This window comes from Tachyglossus aculeatus, chromosome 15 (assembly GCF_015852505.1).
Source record: "Tachyglossus aculeatus isolate mTacAcu1 chromosome 15, mTacAcu1.pri, whole genome shotgun sequence".
Classification (NCBI taxonomy): Eukaryota; Metazoa; Chordata; class Mammalia; order Monotremata; family Tachyglossidae; genus Tachyglossus; species Tachyglossus aculeatus.
In genome coordinates, this window is record NC_052080.1 from 23,846,162 (window position 1) to 23,871,426 (window position 25,265).

The 25,265-nt window shown below is 44.9% G+C and overlaps 1 protein-coding gene across 3 annotated transcripts in view; it reads right to left on the minus strand.

The window, feature by feature from the left end:
- The window catches only part of PITPNC1 (phosphatidylinositol transfer protein cytoplasmic 1), a 175,277-nt gene that overhangs the window by 149,350 nt on the left and 662 nt on the right, over positions 1-25,265 (minus strand). The gene's annotated exons all lie outside the window — the stretch shown is intronic.

A 25,265-nucleotide genomic window follows, 5' to 3' on the forward strand; every position in this document is an offset into this window, starting at 1 on the left:
GTATTAGTGACGGTATTTATTTGTGTACTTATTGAATTCCCGTACTAAGCACTTGTTCCCTCCCTGCAAGGAGATTACACTCTAATGAACACAAATGTAAAAATGTTCACAAGTAGTCAAAGAGAAAAAAAGAGCCCTGAACGGAATCCAGAAGGTTCTAGTTTCAATGCAGGAAAAAGTATTTTTCATCTCCAGTGAGTCCTAACAGTTTCCTGAGATCCAAATGAGGTCCCTTTAGTGTTTCTTCTCCCTTGTACAGCCTAGATGAACACAATATTATTGATTTGATCTGCAGGACATAAGGAGCTGAGATTTATGTACACCCAGATCTCGCAAAACACGGTAGTTTCATTCTTACCGAACCCTGCGCTAAAGGAAACAGGCACTGTATTCTTCCCACATTCCACTGCCATACACCTGCTAGTCTGTTTTTCCCAAATGGGTCCACATTGTATCCAAATGGGTCCACATCATCAGGAGAACTTTTCCTAATTCCCTATCAACATTCTATCCAAGGTGCAGAGTGAAAACATGCACGTCAGCAGAACTGAGTGTACCTTTATGAGGAAAGAGCATAACAAAGGATCAAGAAGTGCCAAATACGTGGGAAACAGACATCAGCCTCTGATCTAGAAAATCAAGCATTAATTTCCACCCACTTCCCTCCGCCCCCATGCTCCTCAAACTCCTGCAGAAATGAGACCCTAGGTACCAGGGTAAGTCTTCATCTGCATTAGTTTGACACATTAAGAAGTCGTGACACATTAAGAAGCTGTGACTCTGGGGTGCCTGGGTTCACCACTTTATAGCACTTTAAAGTTCCTTTTAATGCAAATTGGGTCAGAGAGAGAGAGAGAGAGAGAGAGAGAGAGAGAGAGAGAGAGAGAGAGAGACCCACTAGTCATTAATCAATGGAATATATTCCCTTCCATGGAAGGCCCGCTTTTTGCTTCTGTCTAAAATTACGCAGAACACCCATGGCCACCATTGGTCAGGCTGAACTTGGGGCAGAACCTCTCTGACTGGCAAATGGAAAGGAAAGGGGGAGAGGGGGAAATTATCAAGGGATAGCTGTTCTGGCCAGTTTTGGATTTCCAGTTACGCTTTTCAGCAACAACAGCAATAAGGATAATGGTATTCGGTAGGCGTTTATTAGACGCCAAGCATTTTACTAAGCAGTAGTATAAGTACAGTAAAATCGATCCTTCCACTACGCCCTCGGCCCCAGAATTTCCTCAGCTAGAACTCAACACCTGAGTGCATTCCCACACCCTGCTACACCTCTTTTTACTGTCAGAAAGATAAAGCACTCGTCTTCAAGACTGCCCGAAACCACTGGTCAGTGACAAAAGCCACAAGGATTCTTGAGGATGGCGGACTCTCCTAGCATTGCATTTGCTGGAGCTGGCCGGAGGAAAAAGTCAGGCGAAAATCTCTGTGAATGGAAAACAAACCATTTGCATATTCTACTTCCCCTGAGTGCAATTTGAAAAGAAATCAAACGCAGATTAATTTATCGTCTAATGGAAGCTGAACTGTAGCTAGGTGAAGATACTGAAGTCTAGGAGATATCTGCATGGAAACACAAGGCATTTGAAATGGGAGATCAATACCAAAGCAATAAAGGAATCATTGTGTCAACAACTTGCTCTTTAAGCAGTCACAATTAACTATCTTTCATTTCATACTTGAGCAAAATTTAAAAATGCATGTTTCTCCCTCTCTAAATCCTTCTCATCCAGGCAGGTTCCTCCCTGACTCCCTTAGGGACTCGAAAATCCTAGGGCCCCAACTCTCCATGGCCAGTTGAGGGGAGGTGAAAATCTGACCAAGCAAAGGGTGATGGATATGTGAAGGGTATGACTCATCCTGTAAGAAAGATTCCCTGCATTGGTCTCTACAATTCGATCTCACTGTGTGAGAGACTAAAAATCTTGCAAAGTGAGAAAAATTTAAACTAATGTTTCAGTCAAAGATTGCTTTTAAACTGGACTGGTGGAAGAGAACTCGGGCAGAAAGTAGCTCAGAAATCTGGCCAATACTTGGGGCTTCAGAAGGCCACTAGGTTCCTGAAAACAGAAATCGGGGTCTAACAGCAAGCGTTTGGAAACCATGTCCCAGCTCTCCCACCATCTCATACAAGTAAGAGTTCTCCCCTCCTAGAAGGTAAACGCTTTGAGGGCAGGGACCTAGTCGTCTAACTGTGAAGTATGCTCCCAAATGTTTCAAATGTTTAGTACAGGGCTCTGCACAGAGACGTGCTCAAGATGAATGATTGTTAAGTCATTTTCTGCCTCCAATTCCACCCCACTGTAGCCTGGAGGTGCCTTCCCTGGCTAAATCCTCATTTCCACTTTTCCCACTCCCTTCTGCATCACCCTGACTTGTTTCTTTTACTCATCACTCCCACCAGCCCCACAGCACTTATGTATCTATCCAGAATTTATTTATTGATATTAATGTCTGTCCATCCCCGCCCCCCCCCACTCCCCGCCACCCGCTAGACTAAGCTCATTTTGGACAAGGTTTGTGTTGGTATATTGTGTTGTACTCTCCCAAGCGCTTAGTACAGTGTTCAGCACACAATAAGCGCTCAATAAGTATGACTGATTGATCACTGATTCATTCACTCACTCGTATTTATTGAGAGCTTACTGTGTGCAGAGTACTGTACTAGGTGCTTGGAAAGTACAATTTAGCAACAGAGACAATACCTACCCAATAACAGGCTACACTCTAGAAGTGGGGAGGCAGACAACAAAATACAACAAGTAGACAGGCATCAATAGCATCAATATAGATTTATAGATATATATGCGTGGCTCAGTTTTGTTCTCTGTCTCCCCCTTTTAGACTGTGAGCCCACTGTTGGGTAGGGACTGTCTCTATATGTTGCCAATTTGTACTTCCCAAGCGCTTAGTACAGTGCTCTGCACATAGTAAGCGCTCAATAAATACGATTGATGATGATGATGATGATGATGGAAAGAGCACAGGCTTTGGAGTCAGAGGTCGTGGGTTCAAATCCCATCAGCTGTGCCACTTTGGGCAAGTCACTTAACTTCTCTGGGCCTCAGTTCCTTCATCTGTAAAATGGGGATGAAGACTGTGAGTCCCACGTGGGACAACCTGATTACCTTCTATCTACCCCAGCGCTTAGAACAGTGCTTTGCACATCGTAAGCGCTTAACAAATACCAACATTATTATTATTATATACATCATTAATAAAATAAATAGAATAATAAATATGTACATATATACACAAGTGCTGTGGGGCGGGGAGGGGGGCAGAGCTGAGAGAAGGAGTCGGGGCGATGGGGAGGAGGAAGAGGAGAGAAAAAGGGGGGTTCAGTCTGGGAAGGCCTCCTGGAGGAGGTGAGCTCAGTAGGGCTTTGAAGGGAGGAAGAGAGCTAGTTTGGCGGATGGGTGAAGGAAGGGCATTCCAGGCCAGAGATAGGAGGTGACCCGACAGCAGGACACGCAAGAACGAGGCACAGTGAGGAAGTTAGCATGAATTAGTGAAACTAATTTCACATTAGTTTGAAGCCATGTGTCCTTCAAGAGAAAAAAAAAGACTCTCTCCAGGCGAATGGCCTCTTCCTCCACAAGGTCAGTGACAAGTGGGTAAAGATGAGAAAAGGGATGTGAGGCTTGGGACTCAAGCTGGGTCTTGGGCCTGTTGATCTGTGACATAATGGCTATGGCCTAAAAATTAAATATTCCCACCCTGGAAGCATGGAAATTTCAGAGAAGAAATGAAGGGGTAGAGTCCACGTTGACTGGAGAATCCCATGCCCACTGGCCTGGTGGCACCTTCCTGAGGCATTTTGTGGGAAATCAGTCACGGGCATTTATCGAGCACCGGCTAAATGCCAAGCCCTGCATTGATGGCTTGGGACAGCACGACCGATGTAAGACATACACTCCCTACCCTCAAGAACTTACACCCTAATGGAAGTTGATGTCACCCTTCATTTAGTTCCTCTCTCTGGAAATGACTTTACTATTGTTGGGACTCAATCCATCAAAAGCATTTATTGAGTGTCTACTGAGTGCAAAGCACAGTACTCAATACTTGCAAAAGTACAATAGAACTGACAGACGTGATACCTGCCCACAAGGAATTTACAATCTAGCCGGGAACTGCTAACTGTAAATACAGATTAATTTTCCTACAGGGCTTTATTTCAGAGCGCAGGAGTGTGGAGAGGTTGGATTAGAAAGAGCTGTAGCAGACCTGAGAATTTCTGCTCCTTGGTCTGCCCTGCCATCTCTTCTTCCCTACATCTGCTCAGAGCTGCTTTAAGTCAAATGAAAATAACTTCCAGCAACACATTCACTGGAGATTAAGCACCATGCAGGAAGACAATTCATCAGAAACATTTAATGTCGACGAAAATAGCCACAGTAGAAAAAGAGAAGGTCATCCATGTAAATAGGGAGGACTGCTCCTATAAAAAGAACCCGGTTAGAAAAGGGACAGTTATTTTAGGGGAGAGGGTTCCTGTTACACAAAATAGGCAAAGGAAGCTCATCTCGAAATAAACTGCATTGGTTCCTCTCTGGCTTGAAAACAGAACAATAACCACAATGGGATAAAGTTGGGACAGGACAAAACACTGGAAGAGATTTGAGCTGGACTCTATGTTGAGGCACAATGGGGCAATTAAGTTATATTAAACTGGCTTCAAAAAACTGTTTTATGAATCCTTGATGAAAAACAAAGCCACCTGTTAAGCTGTTATTTTAGCATATCTATTTTTAATGTCAGGCTTTACATTAATATTTACTCCCAAGCAAGACATACAGCCCCATAGCAACATAAACAAGAGGGATGGCTTTTGTCAGCGAGTAAGATTTAAAATAGAAATGTATAGCCCATGTGGTCCTGAAAATAAACTATTAGAAGGTTACTATGACATAACATTTCCACCATACAGGCTCACATCCTAGGGGGAAACCCTTGGAATTTCCCACAAGGAGCTTTGTTTAAGTAGGAAGAAGTGCCTCCAGAATCCCCACCTAGACACTGTCAAAGCCTCTGTTAAATTAGTGCTGTTAGAGCCCAGGTATAATTCCCGTTTTCTCCTGTTGTGGTTCATTGTGTTTGTCTCCTGTTTTGAGGTTCTGGCAGAAAATGTAGTCATCAAAGTTCAACTAACGGATACTTACTAGAAATTAAAAGGTTTCCAACGAGGCTGTCTGTAAGCTCCTTGTGGGCAAGGATTGAGTATGATTATTCTTTTGAATTGTCCTCTCCCAAGTGCTCAGTACAGTATGCTACACGTGTTAAGCACTCAATGTATTCTATTGGTCGACTGAAATCTAAGTGCATTTACCTAGTACAGGAAATTAGAGAAAGGCTTGCGTATGAATACACACTATTTATTTTGGAGGCTGCTCGACTAAAAGAAAGAAAAAATATATCTCAGCAACAGCTTATAAATAGGTAACCACCAGACTGCATCTCAACAGCGAAATGGAAATAGCAAGACACCAGTGGTTCCACCCTATTTCTGCTAGAGACCACCCAAAGAAGGCACCAGAACTTCTCTCCCACATGCTGCCACCTTCACTCTGAGCATATTGGATTGTGGCTTTTGACTTACTGATTTGGGATGACTCGTTCATGTGCCTGAGCTTAGTTTAACCACCTGGAAAATGAGGACCCTAATAGCTCTGTTTCCCAAGGTTACTGCTTTGATGGAGCACTGTATTGTGTTGATTAACCAAAACTGAGATTCTTGGGGAAAGATGTTAGGTTAGTAACAATAGCAACTACATTTCTGTAGCATCTTTCCACCCCAGTTCTGAAGGTTCTTTGATTTCTCAACATGCTTGTGTGGGAGGGAGGGGCAGTGATGGTTGTTTTCATTGTAACAGATGGAGAAACTGAAGCAGAGAGGCTAAGTGACTTGTTCAAAGAAGCACAGTCACTAACAGAACACTGTCTAGAGCTCAGGTATCTTGGCTCTAGACCAATATACCAGCTACTCAACTCCAATCACCGTGCTTAGGATTCAAAGATCCCCGGACACTCGGTTGTCATTTTTCTTCACCTTGCCTTGGTAAGCCTTTTCAGGCCATCTCTGGAGAAGGGGGAATGTCTCAAAGCCCTCAAGGAAGAAACATGCTTAAATACACTTGATTTTAAAGGAGGTATAATAATAATGAGGATGGTATTTGTGCCAGGCACTGTATTAAGCGCTGGGTTGGATACAAACAAATCGAGTCGGACACAGTCCCTGCCCCATGTGGAGCTCACGTTCTCAATTCCCATTTTGCAGATGAGGTAACTGAGGCCCAGAGAAGTGAAGTGACTTGCCCAGAGTCACACAGAAGACAAGTGGCTGAGCCGGAATTCGAACCCCTGACCTTCTGACTCCCAGGCTTGTGTTCTATCCACTATGCCATGCTGAGATACGGTAGAGCCTTGCATGGGTCCACATGCGCTTGGGCATCCTGACTGCACTCGGTCCAAGAGCCGGGTCAGTCTGGACTGATAATAATAACAATGAGAAAGCAAAGACTCAGCTGAGTTGCAGGGACCTAAATTGGAGGCTGTCGCAATATATTTTGGAGCTTTTGGTCCATTTTGGCATTGATGAATGGGGCTGCTGATCCCAAGGTGCACTGCTAGGCATCATCGTTTTAACTTCTTCTGTTCAGTTTGGGGTAACTCTGGTTATGATGGTGGGATGAGAGTGGGGATCCAGCCCACATAGTTAAAGGGGGTAAGGTAACCACACCAGTTCGGGTTCCACCCCGCCTTAAATTCCCGGGTGGACCTACCTTGAACTAATTTTTTAAAAAAGAAATAAGGTCTGAGTTCTAAGTGACCCTTAAAATGTAGACCTGATCAGGGCTCTGGGAAGTTGCCTCGGTCATCAGGTGTGAGGGAGTGAGTTTAAATACTGATAACACGGTGGCTTTAAAACTGGGAACAGTATCTAGGTAGCTACATTTTATTTTGGCAGAACTCCAGTAGAGTCCCCTCCCACACTTAACTGAGATTGCTTTATTCAGACAGCTCACTACCTGAAGAATTTTTACACAGTTGTGCATCACGAGGGGGAAAAAAAAATAAGTCATATTATGTAACACTTTTTTAAAAAACTCAGTAAAATGCTTGATCACGATAACACCGTATTTGCTTTAAATGAAGGTTTGGCCTTTTTTTTTTCTTTATGTGATGCTTGGATAGGGCGAAGGGCATCAATTTCGAAGGGATACCTAAAAGCTGAGAAGCATTTTGCGGGCTTTTATCCGGCAAACACAATTCTCATTTAATGCTGGCATTAAACTCCGGGTGTCAAGCTTGCAGGAGCTATGCCATATGCTACCAGTAAATAATGAGATGGGCATGATTCCATCATCATTTATAGGAAAGGAAGAAAAAATCTATAATCATTTTAAATCAGAAGCAGTCCAAGGCAGTTGTGCAACTCCCTGACACCCAAGTTAAAATCAAATCAAGATCTAGCATGCTGAAGAGGACAAGCAAGATATCTAGTTTCCTGAACCTAGAAACCCTGACCAAAGAGGTGAGAAATCCTGATTCTTCACCTCCAAAACTGCACCTCGAGGCATATCCCCAAGCCCTTTCAGTAATCTAACTCATACACCGAGAACAGATGAGCCTTCGGTCATTCTTTGGATTTGATACCCAACAGAAGTCTCAACTCTCATCCAGAATTATACAAGCCAGGGGTGTCCACTCCATGGCAGTGACACTGTGGGGGCAGCAAAGTTTTCTGGGAAAGGAGGAATGCCATAGACAACTTACGTTGCCCCTGGGTACAAGATGGGGATCACCCAGAAGTGGTGCCAAAATGCTGGCACCATTTTTTTTGTTCCCTTTCCCCGCAAGACTTTCCTCACCTGCTAGGCTCTAGGGCTGGACTGGGAGCTCCTCTCACTCCATGTCTAACCCTGTGATCTGGTGGGGAAGGTTATCAAAGGACACTTCAAAACTTACATACACGGAAGGCCTGCGAGTTGTTATGGACTATTATGAGGAAGGTGTGATTCTTGAGACCCAAACCCACTCAGATGACTGGACTACAACCACCGGACAAGTCAGCGGTCCCGTTATATTGTCCAAAAACTAGTTCTTGCCTTTTTGCACAGGTGATTTCAGTGGCCAACTGCCCCTCCCCTTTGGCCTTTCTCCCTACAATGAAAAAGTCAGAAGGAGCCTAGTATTACAGTCTTAGGGATTCCTGAGCACTGCCTTACCCAGTCAGGGAGCTGGTCCCCACAAGAACAGAGACGAGACAGACCTAGTGAGGAGGGAAGTAGGGTAAGTGGGAGAGGAGGGGGCGGCGAGTGTGCTAGGGGATGACTGGGTATTTAAGGGGCTGGGAAGAATAGAAGAGGAGGGAGAATCAGATGGGGCCTACAATATGTGTTGGCCATTCACCCTTCTAATTATTTCACTCTAATATATTTGTACAACCTCCTTTTATATCCTTGTTCTTTCTCCTGCCCCTATGATGGGTAAATGATTTCTGCTTGTCCACCTCATTAGAACGAGTGATCCTTAAGGGCTGTGATCATGTGTCTTTCACTTGGGATAGTACTGCAGAAGTTTTGTTCTGACTAGGCACCCAGTGAACTCCACCGCTGATAAATACGACTGGTGATGAAAGAAAACTACTTATTGGATTGGGATGGAACTTTGAAGACCTCTTACTGTTCCTTCCTACCTAGAGAGGAAAGGAACAGCTCTTTGGGACCGGCACAACCACTCTTGCTTTAGAGTCAAGATCAACAGTTTCTCTATGGTTAAAACTCCAGACCCTAGCCTGGGAAAAAAAGGATTTCTTTTGTGTTTCTGGGCTCCCAAGATCTTCATGCAAAAAATGACTGATATTGACTGGATCCTATTAACTGCATGGACGGTGATAGGTAGAACATGAGTTTGATTTTCTGAGCCAAAGTATTTCTTTTCATCTTTACAGAAAAAAAAGGAAAATTACAATTCATCTTTACAGTGTGACATATACTCTGATGGGAAGAGACAGATTAATTTCCTGCAGTTCTAAGCTCCGGCCTAGAAATACAACCAATGAAAACAATTACGCCACCATGTTTCCTACAAGTGCTCCTGACTGTTTCAATCTGCTTCCCCCAAACGCCCCACTCTTTCCACCCACCCGGGGGCCTTAAGTTTTAGGGCCTCATCCAAACACTAGAAGGAGGAGGTGATTGTTACTGCTTGCATTTAATTTGCAGGTGCATTTAGAGAGGTCCAGCTGCTCATCGACTAACATCTTTCTCACAGATACGATCTGTGAAAGTCAATATTCTCTGCCTGGTACTAAGCTTGGTGGGTGCAGGGGATGGTTTTTGGCCACAGACCAGCCTCCTGTTCCACTAGAGATTGGTCTGTGGCCAAAAACCATCCCCTGTACTCACCAACCTTCTCTCCTTGGAATCCCAGGGCCTCCTGGCTCCTTGCTATGGCTCCCGGATTCTCTGACTGAGGGAACCCACAAAACGGGGGACAAAAACCTCTATGTCCTTCTGGAACACTACGAATGACATGACTTGGTTGTTCCAGGGCTTGACTTGTTTTGTTAAGCATGTAAACCCCAAGGTGACTGCAATGTCATGCTTACCCAAAGCCTTGTGATATGAAGCAACACGAATAACTCCTAACTGCCAATATCATGCAAGACCAGGCAAGTGGTTTTCACAAATCTCTCAGGAGACAGAAAGATGGAGGAAGTACTGATAAGCGGACAGCCCAATGCAACCGACAGCTTTCCAGAGATATTTCAGTCCTGCAGGACTCCCTTCAGGAAGTTGGGAGGGGATACTTCTTAACAGAGTTACGTCGGAGAATCTGTTATCTCTACAAATATCTATCAACATAAGCTTGGGGGGGGGAAAAAAACCCAAAACCACAAGGGGTTTGGGGGAAGGAAAGGAGGCATACAAAGAAAAGCAAATGAGATGGTTTTGCTGGAGAAGTATGCAAGTCTTCAGGGTTCAAAAATAGAATATAATTAAAAATATCCCAGTCAATCCTCAGCACATCAAACTGGACTACCCCCAAAATGAGAATTAATAAAACTTTAATGTTTCGGCTCCAATGGTCTTCAGTTATAACTGTTAAGTCTGTCTCCCTCTTTAGAGTGCAAGTTCCCTGTGGACAGAAACTGTGTCTTGGACTTCTGTTGTACCTTTCCAAGTGGTTAGTATAGTACTATTAATAATAATAATAATGGCATTTATTAAACGGTTACTATGTGCAAAGCACTGTTCTAAGCGCTGGGGAGGTTACAAGGTGATCAGCTTGCCCCGTGGGGGGCTCACAGTCTTAATCCCCACTTTACAGATGAGGGAACTGAGACCCAGAGAAGTGAAGTGACTTGCCCAAAGTCACCCAACTGACAAGTGGCAGAGCCGGGATTTAACCCATGACCTCTGACTCCAAAGCCCGGGCTCTTTCCACTGAGCCACGCTGCCTCCCCAAGAAGCACTATTACTTCTTCTACTGCTAGGAATCATTCAGTCTCTCTTCTCAGTTCGCAAATATTTACCCACAGCCTGGATGATCTCTCCAGCTTCCAGGTTCAAAATCTGGCTTTCATGCCAGAACCAACCTGTTCTACCAGACTTGGAGAACAGAGAAGGATTTTTCTTTTCTTTTTAGAAGTTCGTCGTTCACAGACCACCTAGGTTGCACTATATGTAGGTTGCCATCAAATAAATGTGTTTGGCTCAATTTGTTTTTGATTCAATTGGAGAAACAGCCCTAATGATAAGCAAGCTAGACTATGAAAGAAATGAACTGCTGATGCCTTCTGCTTTAACTCGGGAAGAATAGGGAAACTAGAAGGTCGCGGCTCATCCGAATTGGAAAGGGGAGAATAAAGAGGACAGAAGAGGAGAAAGTCATTTTTCATATTTGATCTTGCCCATCAGATCATCAACTGTTTACACAAGACTCCTTCCTCTATAGACCTAAAAGGGTTTGAAGGGTGGGTCCCTTCAGTCAGCACACTAGGAAGTGACAGAATGACTCACTTTCATCTTTGATGTCAAACTTTAGTAAGCACCGGCCTCGGCGTTTCTAAGTTAACAAACTGCATTTTGCGCTGCTAATAATTCACTGTACTGAAGGGCCTGGTTTTCAGGCTCTGGCCTGGTCCAGGCTTCAGTTCAGCTAGTTTCTGGTAATTGTTCAATAAGAGTATTTGCTTCTGGTGGAGACTCGGCAACCAAACACTTGGCACTTTTGTTTTCCCAAAGTTCGAAGGGGAAGGTGAAAGAGCCAGAAATAGGGGAGTGCCTGCTGGAGCGGAGCCATCAGTTGTGAAGGTTTCTGTCTGAAGAAATACCTGAGACATTTCCTGAGGTAGACAGGCCCAGCAGAAATCCCGAAAATGGTTGGCTAAACATGGACGACGGGGACCTCAGCGACTACTGAGAAAGCTACAGATCAGCAAACCGCCTTTACTGTGGTCACTCACTATGGCAGTAATGGGTTTGGTATATAAAACCTTTGCATACACTTCACACTGTGCTAACCCCTGTTTGCCTACTCTCTTGTTGCACGCACTGCCCCAGCGGGAACACCACTGACAAGGACAAGAACTGTCCTAGTCACTAGTTCTCTAATTATTTCCTTTGCACGGATTCTCGGGCCTTTGTGACTGGACGGAGGCTTGTCTGGAATTTCCGAAGGGAGATCCCATCACTTCTTTTCCAGCAGGAGCATGGAAGGTCACTCAATCGGATAGCCAGACCAATCAAGCAACGGTATTTACTGAGTGCTTACTGTGTACGGAGCACTGTATTAAGCGCTTAGGAGAGTACAATACACACAGTTCGGAAAACTCAGTCCTGGACTGGATGAATGCTTTCCCCCCACCCCAACACTTTCTGAGCACTCTTCTCTGAAATGCATCATTCCTCCCAGACCAATTCCTGTGCCTTCCACTTCTCTTCTCTGGTTCTGGGCTATGCACACAATAGACATGAAATTCATTCCTTGTTAATGATCTACCACTTGGAACCTTTACCTTGTGCTGTGCAGAAAAAAAAAAGAATCAGATTTGGTGGATCACATCTTTCTCTAGGCGAGGATCTCCTTCCCCCTCAAATCCACCAAACCGCCTCCCTCCAAAACCTGCATCTTGGAGGCCTCCCCTTTTTAATCCTTCCCTTCCCGTCATGTCATCCCAATAGCTACTTAGCACTCCTGTATATCTCTGGCTATTTACCATTTCATTATTGCTCAGTTAAATCAGTTGTATCTTGGCTCTTACCCTTTCACCAGTTGTTTGCTTGGCAATTTGGGACTGCTTATCTCCTTCCTCCTCCACAGTAAACTCCTGGAGGGCAGGGACTTTCACCGTGGGTTCCCAAGGGCTTAACAGTGCTCTGCCCACGGTAGATGCTTAATCAACATTTTTGATGGTGAGAAGGCTGACTACACCTTCGAATCCATTTCATTGTAAAATCTTCCAAGGCAAGACAGAGTCTTGTCTGAGTCCTTGAGACCTGCCCAGAGCTTTACAAGGTCAGAGAGAGACTACTGTCTGTCTTCCCCTACAGACTTTTAAGCTTCATTTAGGCAAAGATCTCCTCTACCACCTCTGTTCTATTGTACTCTCCCAATTAATCAATAACTCATTTATTGTGCATTTAGCACTTGGGAGAGTACAATATAACAAAGTTGGTAGAAATGTTGCCTGCCCACAGTTCATTCATTCAGTCTTATTTACTGAGTGCTTACTGTGTGCACAGCACTGTACTAAGCGCTTGGGAAGTACAAGTTCACAGTCTATAGGTGGAGACAGACATTAATAGAAATAAAAGAGAAGCAGCGTGACTCAGTGGGAAGAGCATGGGCTTTGAAGTCAGAGGTCATGGGTTCAAATCCAGGCTCTGCCAATTGTCAGCTGGGTGACTTTGGGCAAGTCACTTAACTTCTCTGGGCCTCAGTTACCTCATCTGTAAAATGGGGATTAAGACTGTGAGTCCCCCGTGGGACAACCTGATCACCTTGTAACCTCCCCAGCACTTAGAACAATGCTTTGCACATAGTAAGCCTTTAATAAATGCTATTATTATTATTATTATTCTTATTATTATTAACTGAATTATGAATTTAGCAGTTAGTATACTGCTTTGCACACAGTAAGCACTCAATAAATGATTGGTAACGTTAGAAGGATCCACGAGTAAGCAAGGTGTTTAAAGATAAGTCTTCTGCCTCTCTGATGGGAACCTTAAGCTTAACATGTCCAAAACAGAGCTCCTAATCTTCCCACCCAAACCCCGTCCTCCCCCTGACTTTCCCATCACTGTAGACAGCAGCACTATCCTTCCCGCTTCACAATCCCGTAACCTTGGCGTAATCCTCGACTTCTCTCACATTCAACCCACATATTCGATCCATCACTAAATCTTGTCAGTCCCACCTTCACAACACCACCAAAATTCACCCTTTCCTCTCCATCCAAACTGCTACAAGGTTAATGCAGTCACTCATCCTACCCGCCCAGATTACTGCATCGACTTCCCGTCTCCCTCCACTCCAGTCCTTACTTCACTCTGCGGCTCCACAAAAACTTTCAGGAGGTGTCTCCCTACTCCTCAACAAACTCCAGTGGTTGCCCATCCACCTCAGCATCAAACAAAAACTCCTCACCATTAGCTTCAAAGCACTCAATCACCTTACCCCCTCCTACCTCACCTCTCTGCACTCCTACTACAACCCGGGACGCACACTTTGCTCCTCTAGTGCTAACCTCCTCACTGTGCCTCCATGTCATCTATCTCGCCGCCGAACCCTCGCCCACGTCGTGCCTCTCGACTGGAACGCCCTCCCGCCGCAAATCCAATAGACAATTACTCCCCCACCCTCTTCAAATCCTTCTTGAAGGCACATCTCCAAGGGGCTTTCTCCGACTTTCCTCTTCTCACTCATTCAATTGTATTTACTGAGCGCTTACTGTGTGCAGGGCACTGGACTAAGCGCTTGGAAAGTACAAGTCGGCAACATATAGAGACGATCCCTACCCAACAACAGGCTCACGGTCTAGAAGGGGGAGACAGACAACAAAACAAAACATGTAGACAGGTGTCAAAATCATCAGAACAAATAGAATTAAAGCTATATGACAAACAGAATTAAAGCTATATGATTAATAATGTTGGTATACGTCAAGCGCTTACTATGTGCCAAGCACTGCTCTAAGCGCTGGGGGGGATACAAGGTATTCAGGTTGTCCCATGTGGGGCTCACAGGCTTAATCCCTATTTTACAGATGAGGGAACTGAGGTCCAGAGAAGTGAAGTGACTTGCCCAAGGTCACACAGCAGACAAGTGGTGGGGCAGGGATTAGAACCCACGACCTCTGACTCCCAAGCCCGGGCTCTTTCCACCGAGCCACTTCGTGCGGCACTCTGACTTGCTCCCTTTGTACTTCCCCCGGCCTAGCCCCACAACACTTAAGTACATATCTGTAATTTATTTATTTATATTAATATCCATCTCCCCGTCTAGACTTTTGGCTCATTGTGGGCAGGGCATGTGACACTTTATTGTTGTACTGTATTCTCCAAAGAGCTCAGTACAGTGCTCTGCACACAGTAAGCGCTCAATAAATATGATTGAATGAATGAATGAACTTCCTAGAACCAGATAAATTCTCAGAGGAACCAGCTGAAGCACGTTGAATCTTGCATGGAGAAACTGATTCCAGGCATGCAGAAACCTCAGCTAAGGTGTGAACCCAACAACCATTACCTGCATTTGATAATTGACAATGGCACTAAAGTAAATCGGGCAGCATTGTAACAATGCCTCTAAACCAACATAAATAGTATTTACTAGTAAACTTATATAATTACACTTATACAAAAGGACAAAACACACATAGCTTACACAGAGGTTAAAACTCACATTTAAACTTATAAAGAAATACATTTGTAAAAATGTGTGGGTGATTACCCACATTTCAAGGAGAGTTCACTTCAAACAGTATTACTTACACATGTATGGAGCTTTTCTTGAAAATAACCAAAATAACACACACGTCTGTGGCCTCCACATCACAATTTGGCCCCAGCTCTAGGCTCAACTGCCACTGTTTCAAAAGGGTTCTGGGTGCTCACTCTAGAAAACTGTACATATAATGGAAAACCAATTGGCCTATTGTCCGTTATTCACAGATCCTAGTTTGGATAATAATAATAAAAAAACCCTATCAGGTGGTGGGAGTGTGCTTATCTGAGATAACCAAACTGCACTAGGTTTAGCTATCTTGGATAAGCGATCTAAAATTTTGGTTTATCTGAACTAATTTTGGTATGGTAATCAGCCTTCTAGTATATTTCATTCTTAGCCAAAGGCTAGATTGGATTCCAACAGGATTCATCACCATCATTCTAGAAAGCCAAGAAATTTTGATCCTGCTGGCAACTGGACACGGCAAGCTTGTGCTTTTTGCTATCTAAACTCTTAACTAGATTTCACTGTTACAAAAAGAGCCAAAAAATCAGAACAAACACTAACAGTGCAGATCCTCCAGCTGAAGTTTTCCCAGAGTTGACGACCACCAGAGTTCAGTGACTGCATCTCGCTACCTCCTCACAAAACTTCACTTAGCAGCTCAAGACAGATGAATATTTCACTACCCAAGAAATAGGAGGGCCAGATACTAATCTACAAGCAACTTTAGGGCTTTTAAGAGAAAAGTTACAGCCTTTCAAAGACAGAGTTGTCAACCGAGCCAAAAGCTGCAATGTGAGGGAAAGAAAGTTACACACGATGTTAATAGTAGACACGAAACAAACCCGAGGACGTATCTTGAACATCTCAAAGCTAAACAGTAGTTATTAGGGAATTTATGAAGCACTTATTAGGTGCTGGAGTAGGTACAAGAAGACCAAATATGACACAGTCCTATCTCACACAGAGCTCACATGCTGAAAGCTGGAGGCAGCAAGTAACTTTCCCATTTTACAGACGAGGAAAGGCCCAGGGAGAGATTAAGCGACTTACTTGAGGTCACGCAGAGACCTTCACCTTCTTCCAGAGAACTTCTCTCACCTGAGACAATAACAGCGGTGCATGCTGGACTGCCCAAGATATTTGGGAGACAAGGCTGCATTGGGTTTGACTGGCATAAACTCACGCCTCCAGAAAGAAGGGTCCAATGAGACTAAGTGGGGAAGAATATGACTCCAAGCAACTGCGGCACTTTGTTCGATGGGGTGGACTATTGTAAAAGGGGAGACTTGGCTGTCATTTCCCATTTCACTATGTCAACACTTCTTCCAGAATGGGCTAACGTGGCCTTCCGCAAGGCCAATTTTGAAAAGTACGAGTTCTTGCATCAGTTGACTGGATAGCACCAACTGCTGCATGCCTCCGATGAACTTTTTATATTGAGGTATTTACACCCTTAGGTTTCATCTCCCACAGCCTACTTCTTCCCCGCCCCTCTCCACCTCCACTCTCATTTAAGTCACCACCGGGAATCTCGGGAGCTCTCAACCGATTCCGGGCAACGGGTGGTGAAGGCCAGCTTTGCAGGTGGTACCCTAACACACCTGCGTTTTCCGCTCTGAACGCACCAAACCTGCCGAAGATGCAAGACTGAGTAGAGTGCATTTCAATAACTCGGGCCTTATGTTCAGGGCAGGGCTGCTTTGCTGGTACAGTAGTTAATTTTCAGAGAACATTTCAAAGCTATCTGCTCACCCGGGCCAACGCACGCAAGACCAGACATGGGTGCTTGGGCCTTCACTTGAGTTCCTAAAGCAAAGGACCCGGATACACGGGATCATTTTCAAAAGACCCAGAGCCTTGAAATGGATGCTGTTTTTCACTACCAAAACAGCATGGAATTTAAATAGTTCCTGATCCACACGTGATGGAGTCTCCTGTAGGAAATGACAGGTGAACCTCGATCTGGTGATTCAAGAACCTGAGCATACTGTACTCTCCCAAGTGCTTAGTACAGAGCTCTGCACACAATAAGCACTCACTAAATATCACTGATTGACCGACAGATTGCTAGCTCTGCTGATGGTCTGCACAGAGGCCGCTCCTTCTCCTCCCTGCTCAACATATTTCCCTAATAAAAGGGTCATTGAAGATGGCACCCTATACTCTTGAGCTGATGTACTGATGGTGAAAACCTTCTATTCTTCTGGGAGGTCATGTGGCTTTCTGCAAAGAAACTCATGAGCACTTCAGTGTTCACAGCACACCCTCCAGAGACAGTAATGACTGTATTTCATTAAATAATGTGAAGCAACAGGAAATGTTTCTGAGTTTTTAGAACTATCATTTTCAGTGTCAGATGTTTTGAAAATCACCCTGTACTTTTCCACTCGATCAGACAGGTAATTACCATCCCCAGAAGGCTACCATCAATATGAACACATTATTATTGATAGATACCATCTGAATTCTTCTCCCAAAACAAAGTGGGGTAAGCATCACTTTGTATGGGCTCACTCATATACATGTAACTGATTTTTAATAGCTGCTTAAAAAGGATACATGTAACTGATTTTTAATAGCTGATTAAAAAGGTTTCTACCCAACACTGTAGTATGGAGAAAAATTCATTCTTAAATTAAGTTGCCTCCTCCTTTTTGTGTTTTATTGGTTCAGTACCTGCTCAAACCAGAAGTAGAAGTTTGTGGGTAGCTCCAAAGGGATTTAGGAGCTTGCTACAGGCTCTGTAATAAAGAAACAAACAAAGGCTAATGTCTTTCCTCTTTTAATTTTTAATTATTAGGAATAATGTGCCAGTTTAGGGGGGTTTTAGGATACACTGGGAGTCTAAATAACTCCCTTTCAACTGGCTTTTAAAAATAGTCATGAAAATTTACACTGTTTCCAAATATCGTTATTCTTTCAACACGATAGTGCTCCATCTCACAGCCTGGGAAACAATTACAAGACCAAAATCGAAGCAGCCACTGTTCTTCACCAATGGGGAAAAAAAAGAAATGCCAAATTCAAGGTCTAAACTGTAAACTTGATGTGGGCAGGCTAAGTGCCTACCAACTCTGTTGTACTGTATTCTCCCGAGCTCTCAGTACAGTGCTGTGCACACAGTAGGCACTCAAATTCCACTGACTGATTAATGCTAAAAACAAACATTATCTGCTGTACCTAGGCATCTGTGTCAGCAATAGGGCTCATAAAAGATTTTGTTGGCACAAAGCACATTAAACCTAAGCACCCCTCCACCCCCACCCCCACCCAGCTTCTTCTCCATCCCTTTGGGCCCTTTGTGACATGAGAAATTCTGGATTCATTCCCTAACAACAAACTGCTGTCAAAAATGTGGTCAGATGCAAACTTTCTACAAACCCAATACATCAGGTATGAAGGGCCCACGCTCATTGTCAGAGGGAAGAACAGAACAACACCACACTGTATAGGATGGTCTGACATTTTTTTCCAAGCTACCTCCCACCCAAGGCACATAAATCAACATTAAACTAAGTGAAAAAGGCACAAACTCAAAAAAACTAAAGATTTTATGTTGGGGATTTATATACATTGAAGTTTAGTCCACACTTTATTTTAACCTATATTGAACAAATTACCATTCCATCAAATGTGAAAACGCAATTAAAAAAAGACACCTTCATTCCTCATATGCATCAGCCCGACGGCCAGTAGGGTAACATACAAGAATAGAAACATATCAACATCCTTACAATCAGAAGAGAAACAAAGATAAGAGCTGAGGAGGAGAATGATGTTTTACTAGGAGAGTTTTCTTTCTTAAAAAGTAAATCTTGGAGATGTGACTTTCTGCAATGTCACAATTTGCCTGAGACTTTCTATTCTGATATTGATGTACGAAAAATATCTAATTTGGCATCTTGTTCTGCTACTGTCTGCACTATACTTCCAAACTGGTGCAAACAAGCCTACTGACAAAGGGAGAGACTGGAATTAGATCAACATTTCAGGTGTCCACTGGCTTTCATCTGGTTGAGAACATTTAATTTCTCTTCTTCCAAGACCAATTTCCCTTTCCTACAATCATCATTCTGCTACTGTCTGCACTGTACTTCCAAACTGGTGCAAACAAGCCTACTGACAAAGGGAGAGACCGGAATTAGATCAACATTTCAGGTGTCCACTGGCTTCCATTTGGTTGAGAACATTTAATTTCTCTTCTTCCAAGAACAATTTCCCTTTCCTACAGTCATCATGAAACTGTCCAAAAGAACCCATCTCTAAAAGTGAGGAACTTGTTACTAATTAACTGTGACTGTTAAACAACAGAAACTAGATTTCTATAAGCTTGGTTTAGGTTTCATTCTGCGGAAGTAAAATCAACAGCTGCAGCGGACTCAGAAGTGCAGTCCTGGGTATAGCACCTGCATACCTGTGTAAACACTTTCTTTCAAGAAATGGAAAGAAGTGCTCCACTTTCTCAATGCACGGGGCTTTAGCACTATGGAGAACTTTGAGATCAGCTTGAAAATACCACATCTTTCTCAACACAGGGCATATTAACTATGTAACAGAAAAGATTAACTATGTAATAGAAAAGTCAAGTTTATTCAGTTGGCCAATTAGGAATGGAGGGCATTCACCAACAAATTAATTGATGTCTTTACTAAATGGACCAAGGGACCCCCTCCTGCCCGCCCCCCTCCCCCGACCTTTTTGGGTTTCCATGCAACAAGTCAATCAATCATATTTATTGAGCGCTTCCTGTGTGCAGAGCACTGTACTAAGCGCTTGGGAAGTACAAGTTGGCAACATATAGAGACAGTCCCTACCCAACAGTGGGCTCACAGTCTAAAAGAAGTCCCCATTCAAGATCCAGACAAAAATAGAGGAAGTATCCTTGGGCAGTGTAGAGAAACCCTTCAATCAATCAATCAATCAATCAATCGTATTTATTGAGCGCTTACTATGTGCAGAGCACTGTACTAAGCGCTTGGGAAGTACAAATTGGCATCACATAGAGACAGTCCCTACCCAACAGTGGGCTCACAGTCTAAAAGGGGGAGACAGAGAACAGAACCAAACATACCAACAAAATAAAATAAGTAGGATAGAAATGTACAAGTAAAATAAATAAATAAATAAATAAATAGAGTAATAAATATGTACAACCATATATACATATATACAGGTGCTGTGGGGAAGGGAAGGAGGTAAGACGGGGGGATGGAGAGGGGGACGAGGGGGAGAGGAAAGAAGGGGCTCAGTCTGGGAAGGCCTCCTGGAGGAGGTGAGCTCTCAGCAGGGCCTTGAAGGGAGGAAGAGAGCTAGCTTGGCGGATGGGCAGAGGGAGGGCATTCCAGGCCCGGGGGAGGACGTGGGCCGGGGGTCGATGGCGGGACAGGCGAGAGCGAGGTACAGTGAGGAGATTAGTGGTGGAGGAGCGGAGGGGGCGGGCTGGGCAGTAGAAGGAGAGAAGGGAGGTGAGGTAGGAGGGGGCGAGGGGATGGACAGCCTTGAAGCCCAGGGTGAGGAGTTTCTGCCTGATGCGCAGATTGATCGGTAGCCATTGGAGGTTTTTGAGGAGGGGAGTAATATGTCCAGAGCGTTTCTGGACAAAGATAATCCGGGCAGCAGCATGAAGTATGCTTTAACCTGCCAAAGTGTCTTTATGTCCCTAAAGTAGCTGGGGATGAGGAAAGAAGAGCCCAGAAGATGTGCTTTAGGCCTAAGGCAACTGTTCGAAAAACATATCGCTTAACTGAAGTCTCCAGTCTAGACGTGTAATATTAAAAAATGTCTCTCACTGCCCCAGAAATCCACCCTTGGCCCTAACTCCCAGCCCTTTGTGACAAGGGATCGCATTTCCCTTAGCACAGTGCTTGGCACATCATTAGCACTAATAAAGCCCCACATCCATTTCCAGCCAAATCTAAGTTTCCCACCACAACGGTGGGGTGGAGAAGGGGACCGTAAAATGAAATCTGCACCTAAGTTAACAAACACAATGGGGGTGGGGAGAAGCCTTCTCCAAAACCTGAGGAAAAGGGACTGATTTGCGTTCCCCATCCACTCCCCCAGTCCCCAGCTGGGGTCCGAGGGCTAAACTGAGGCAGATCTAAAAAGAATGGGGCAGAAGGCGCACCCTGGAGAATCCTTTGGAGAATCGGGGTGTGGCGAATGCTCTGATTGGCACGGGGTGAGGATGGAGGATGCAGAGGCTGGAAAAATGGGCAGAAGGGCCCCCCGCGTTACTCCGGCTGGGATCGATCCACGATCCGCAGCAGGACGAAGAGGAAAAGGACGAGGAGCGAAGGGGGATCCGCACCGGGCACAGGGGGGAAACGCGTTCAGGAAGCGCCATCCTGCGGCCCAGCAGCAGCCTCCGACCCACCGACAGCTCCCGCAAAATCCAAAAACCCGGAAAAAAAAATAAAACAGAAGGAAGAGAGAGACGCAGACAGAGAGAATGGTTGGGGGGTAGGAGAGAGAGAGAAAGGGAAGACAAAAATTACCTAGATTTAATGTATGTTATGGGAAATTCCATTGTATGTTTTATGGTTGCATTGTACTTTCCCAAGCGCTTAGTACAGTGCTGTGCACACAGTAAGCGCTTAATAAATATGCCTGAATGAATGGGGGAGGGGGAGAGAGAGAAAGTTTGCGGGACGAGATCGTTTCCTAAAGAGCAGCTGCCAGACAGGTTGGAGGAATTCAAGCGCCGAGTACAGTGCTTTGCACACAGTGAGCGCTCAATCAATACGATTGAAGCAACTGGGATCTGGGGTAGCCCAGGTCCCCTAGGCACCCAGAAATCCGGGGGTCTAAGGACCCACGACTACCCTTCTAGGAGGGGGCTTGGCGTGGGGGTGACCCCCCCAACACACAAGCACACACAGACACACACTCACACAGACACACACTCACACTCCTAGCAGCGTGGCTTAGTGGGAAAAGCAAGGGCTTGGGTTCTAATCCCGACTCCGCCACCTGTCAGCTGTGTGACTTCGGGCAAGTGACTTCACTTCTGTGGGCCTCAGTCCCCTCATCTGGAAAACGGGGATGAGGTCTGTCAGCCCCACGTGGGGCAACCTGATTACCTTGTATCTACCCCCAGCGCTTAGAACAGTGCTTGGCACATGGGAAGCGCTGAACAAATACCATCACCATTCTCCAAAGTCCGGAGTTCTCTGACCCGAGGCGCAGCCACGTGGGGCAACCAGCTGCACCCACCCCTAACCCCTGCACCTACCTACCTGGGGGAGGAGGGGGGATGGCCCATGCCAGCTGACCCATCACCCGACCTAAAAGCTCCAGGATCCCACCACTAAAGCTTCAGGGTGACTTTTCGGGGAATGGGAAGTTACATCCAATCTTTCACAATCCCTACGGCCTTTGGTCGGGACCTGCCCTTCTCGCACTGGTCAAGAAAGCCACAATAATTATAATAATGATAGTGTTTGTTAAGCGCTTACTATATGCAAAGCACTGTTCTAACCTGCCCTTCTTGCACCGGTCAAGAAAGCCATAATAACAGTAATGATAGTGATTGCTAAGCGCTTACTATATGCAAAGCACTGTTCTAACCTGCCCTTCTTGCACTGGTCAAGAAAGCCATAATAATAATAACAATAGTGTTTGTTAAGCGCTTACTATATGCAAAGCACTGTTCTAACCTGCCCTTCTTGCACTGGTCAAGAAAGCCATAATAATAATAAAAATAATAACAGTGTTTGTTAAGCGCTTACTATATGCAAAGCACTGTTCTAACCTGCCCTTCTTGCACTGGTCAAGGAAGCTATAATAATAATAATAATAATGATAGTGTTTGTTAAGCGCTTACTGTATGCAAAGCACTGTTCTAACCTGCCCTTCTTGCACTGGTCAAGAAAGCCACAATAATAATAATAATAATGATAGTGTTTGTTAAGCGCTTACTATATGCAAAGCACTGTTCTAACCTGCCCTTCTTGCACTGGTTAAGAAAGCCATAATAATAATAATAATAATAATAATAGTGTTTGTTAAGCGCTTACTATATGCAAAGCACTGTTCTAACCTGCCCTTCTTGCACTGGTCAAGAAAGCCATAATAATAATAAAAATAATAACAGTGTTTGTTAAGTGCTTACTATATGCAAAGCACTGTTCTAACCTGCCCTTCTTGCACTGGTCAAGAAAGCTATAATAATAATAATAATAATAATAATGATAGTGTTTGTTAAGCATTTACTGTATGCAAAGCACTGTTCTAACCTGCTCTTCTTGCACTGGTCAAGACAGCTATAATAATAATAATAGTAATGATAGTGTTTGCTAAGCGCTTACTATATGCAAAGCACTGTTCTAACCTGCCCTTCTTGCACTGGTCAAGAAAGCCATAATAATAATAATAATAATAATAATAATAGTGTTTGTTAAGTGCTTACTATATGCAAAGCACTGTTCTAAGCGCTGGGGTAGATAGAAGGTGATCAGGTTGTCCCACGTGGGGCTCACAGTCTTAGTTCCCATTTTTACAGATGAGGTAATTGAGGCACAGGGAAGTTAATCGACTTGACCAGTCACACAGCTAAGTGGTGGGCCGGGATTCGAACCCATGACCTCTGACCCCGAAGCCCGTGCTCTTTCCACTAACCCACACGGCTTCCCTATGACCCACCACACTCACCGCATTTACGGGCACTAAATACAATGATCCAGCCCCCCCACCCCCTTTTGGTTGCTGTTGCTCACTCATTCATTCAATCGTACTTATTGGGCACTTACTGTGTGCAGAGCACTGTACTAAGCGCTTGGGAAGTACAAGTCGGCAACATATAGAGACACACGGAGCCCAACCACGGGCTCACAGTCTAGAAGGGGGAGTTGCTGCTACTGCGGCTTGAACAATCAATCAATCGTATTTACAGAGCTTTTACTGTGTGCAGAGCACTGTACTAAGCGCTTGGGAAGTACAAGTCGGCAACATATAGAGACACACAGAGCCCAACCACGGGCTCACAGTCTAGAAGGGGGAGTTGCTGCTACTGCGGCTTGAACAATCAATCAATCGTATTTGGAGAAGCAGCGTGGCTCAGTGGAAAGATCACGGGCTTTAGAGTCAGAGGTCATGGGTTCGAATCCCAGCTCCGCCACATATCTGCTGTGTGACCTTGGGCAAGTCACTTAACTTCTCTGAGCCTCAGTTCCCTCATCTGTAAAATAGGGATTAAGACTGTGAGCCCCACGTGGGCCAACCTGATCACTTTGTACCCCCCAGCGCTTAGAACAGTGCTTTGCACATAGTAAGCGCTTAACAAATGCCAAAATTATTATTACTATTTACAGAGCGCTTACTGTGTGCAGAGCACTGGACTAAGCGCTTGGGAAGTACAAGTCGGCAACATATAGAGACACACAGAGCCCAACCACGGGCTCGCAGTCTAGAAGTGGGAGTTGCTGCTACTGCGGCTCGAACAATCAATCAGTCGTGTTTACTGAGCGCTTACTGTGTGCACAGCACTGTACTAAGCGCTTGGGAAGTCCAAGTCGGCAACATACAGAGCCCAACCACGGGCTCACAGTCTAGAAGGAGGAGTTGCTGCTACTGCGGCTCGAACAATCAATCAGTCATCATCATCAATCGTATTTATTGAGCGCTTACTATGTGCAGAGTTTACTGAGCGCTTACCGTGTGCAGAGCACTGTACTAAGCGCTTGGGAAGTCCAAGTCGGCAACATACAGAGCCCAACCACGGGCTCACAGTCAAGAAGGGGGAGTTGCTGCTACTGCGGCTCGAACAATCCATCAGTCGTATTTACTGAGCGCTTACTGTGTGCAGAGCACTGTACTAAGCGCTTGGGAAGTCCAAGTCGGCAACAAACAGAGCCCAAACACGGGCTCACAGTCTAGAAGGGGGAGTTGCTGCTACTGCGGCTCGAACAATCAATCAGTCGTATTTACAGAGCGCTTACTGCGTGCAGAGCACTGTACTAAGCGCTTGGGAAGTCCAAGTCGGCAACATACAGAGCCCAAACACGGGCTCACAGTCTAGAAGGGGGAGTTGCTGCTACTGCGGCTCGAACAATCAATCAGTCGTATTTACAGAGCGCTTACTGTGTGCAGAGCACTGTACTAAGCGCTTGGGAAGTCCAAGTCGGCAACATACAGAGCCCAAACACGGGCTCACAGTCTAGAAGGGGGGAAAGGTGCTGCTACTGCGGCTGGAGCAGGATTTCCTTTCCAGTTTCGCGGAGGAGCCGGCCTTGGCGAGGGCAGAAGTGGAAGGAAGGCCCCCCGCCCCGGGGATTGGGGGGTGAGTT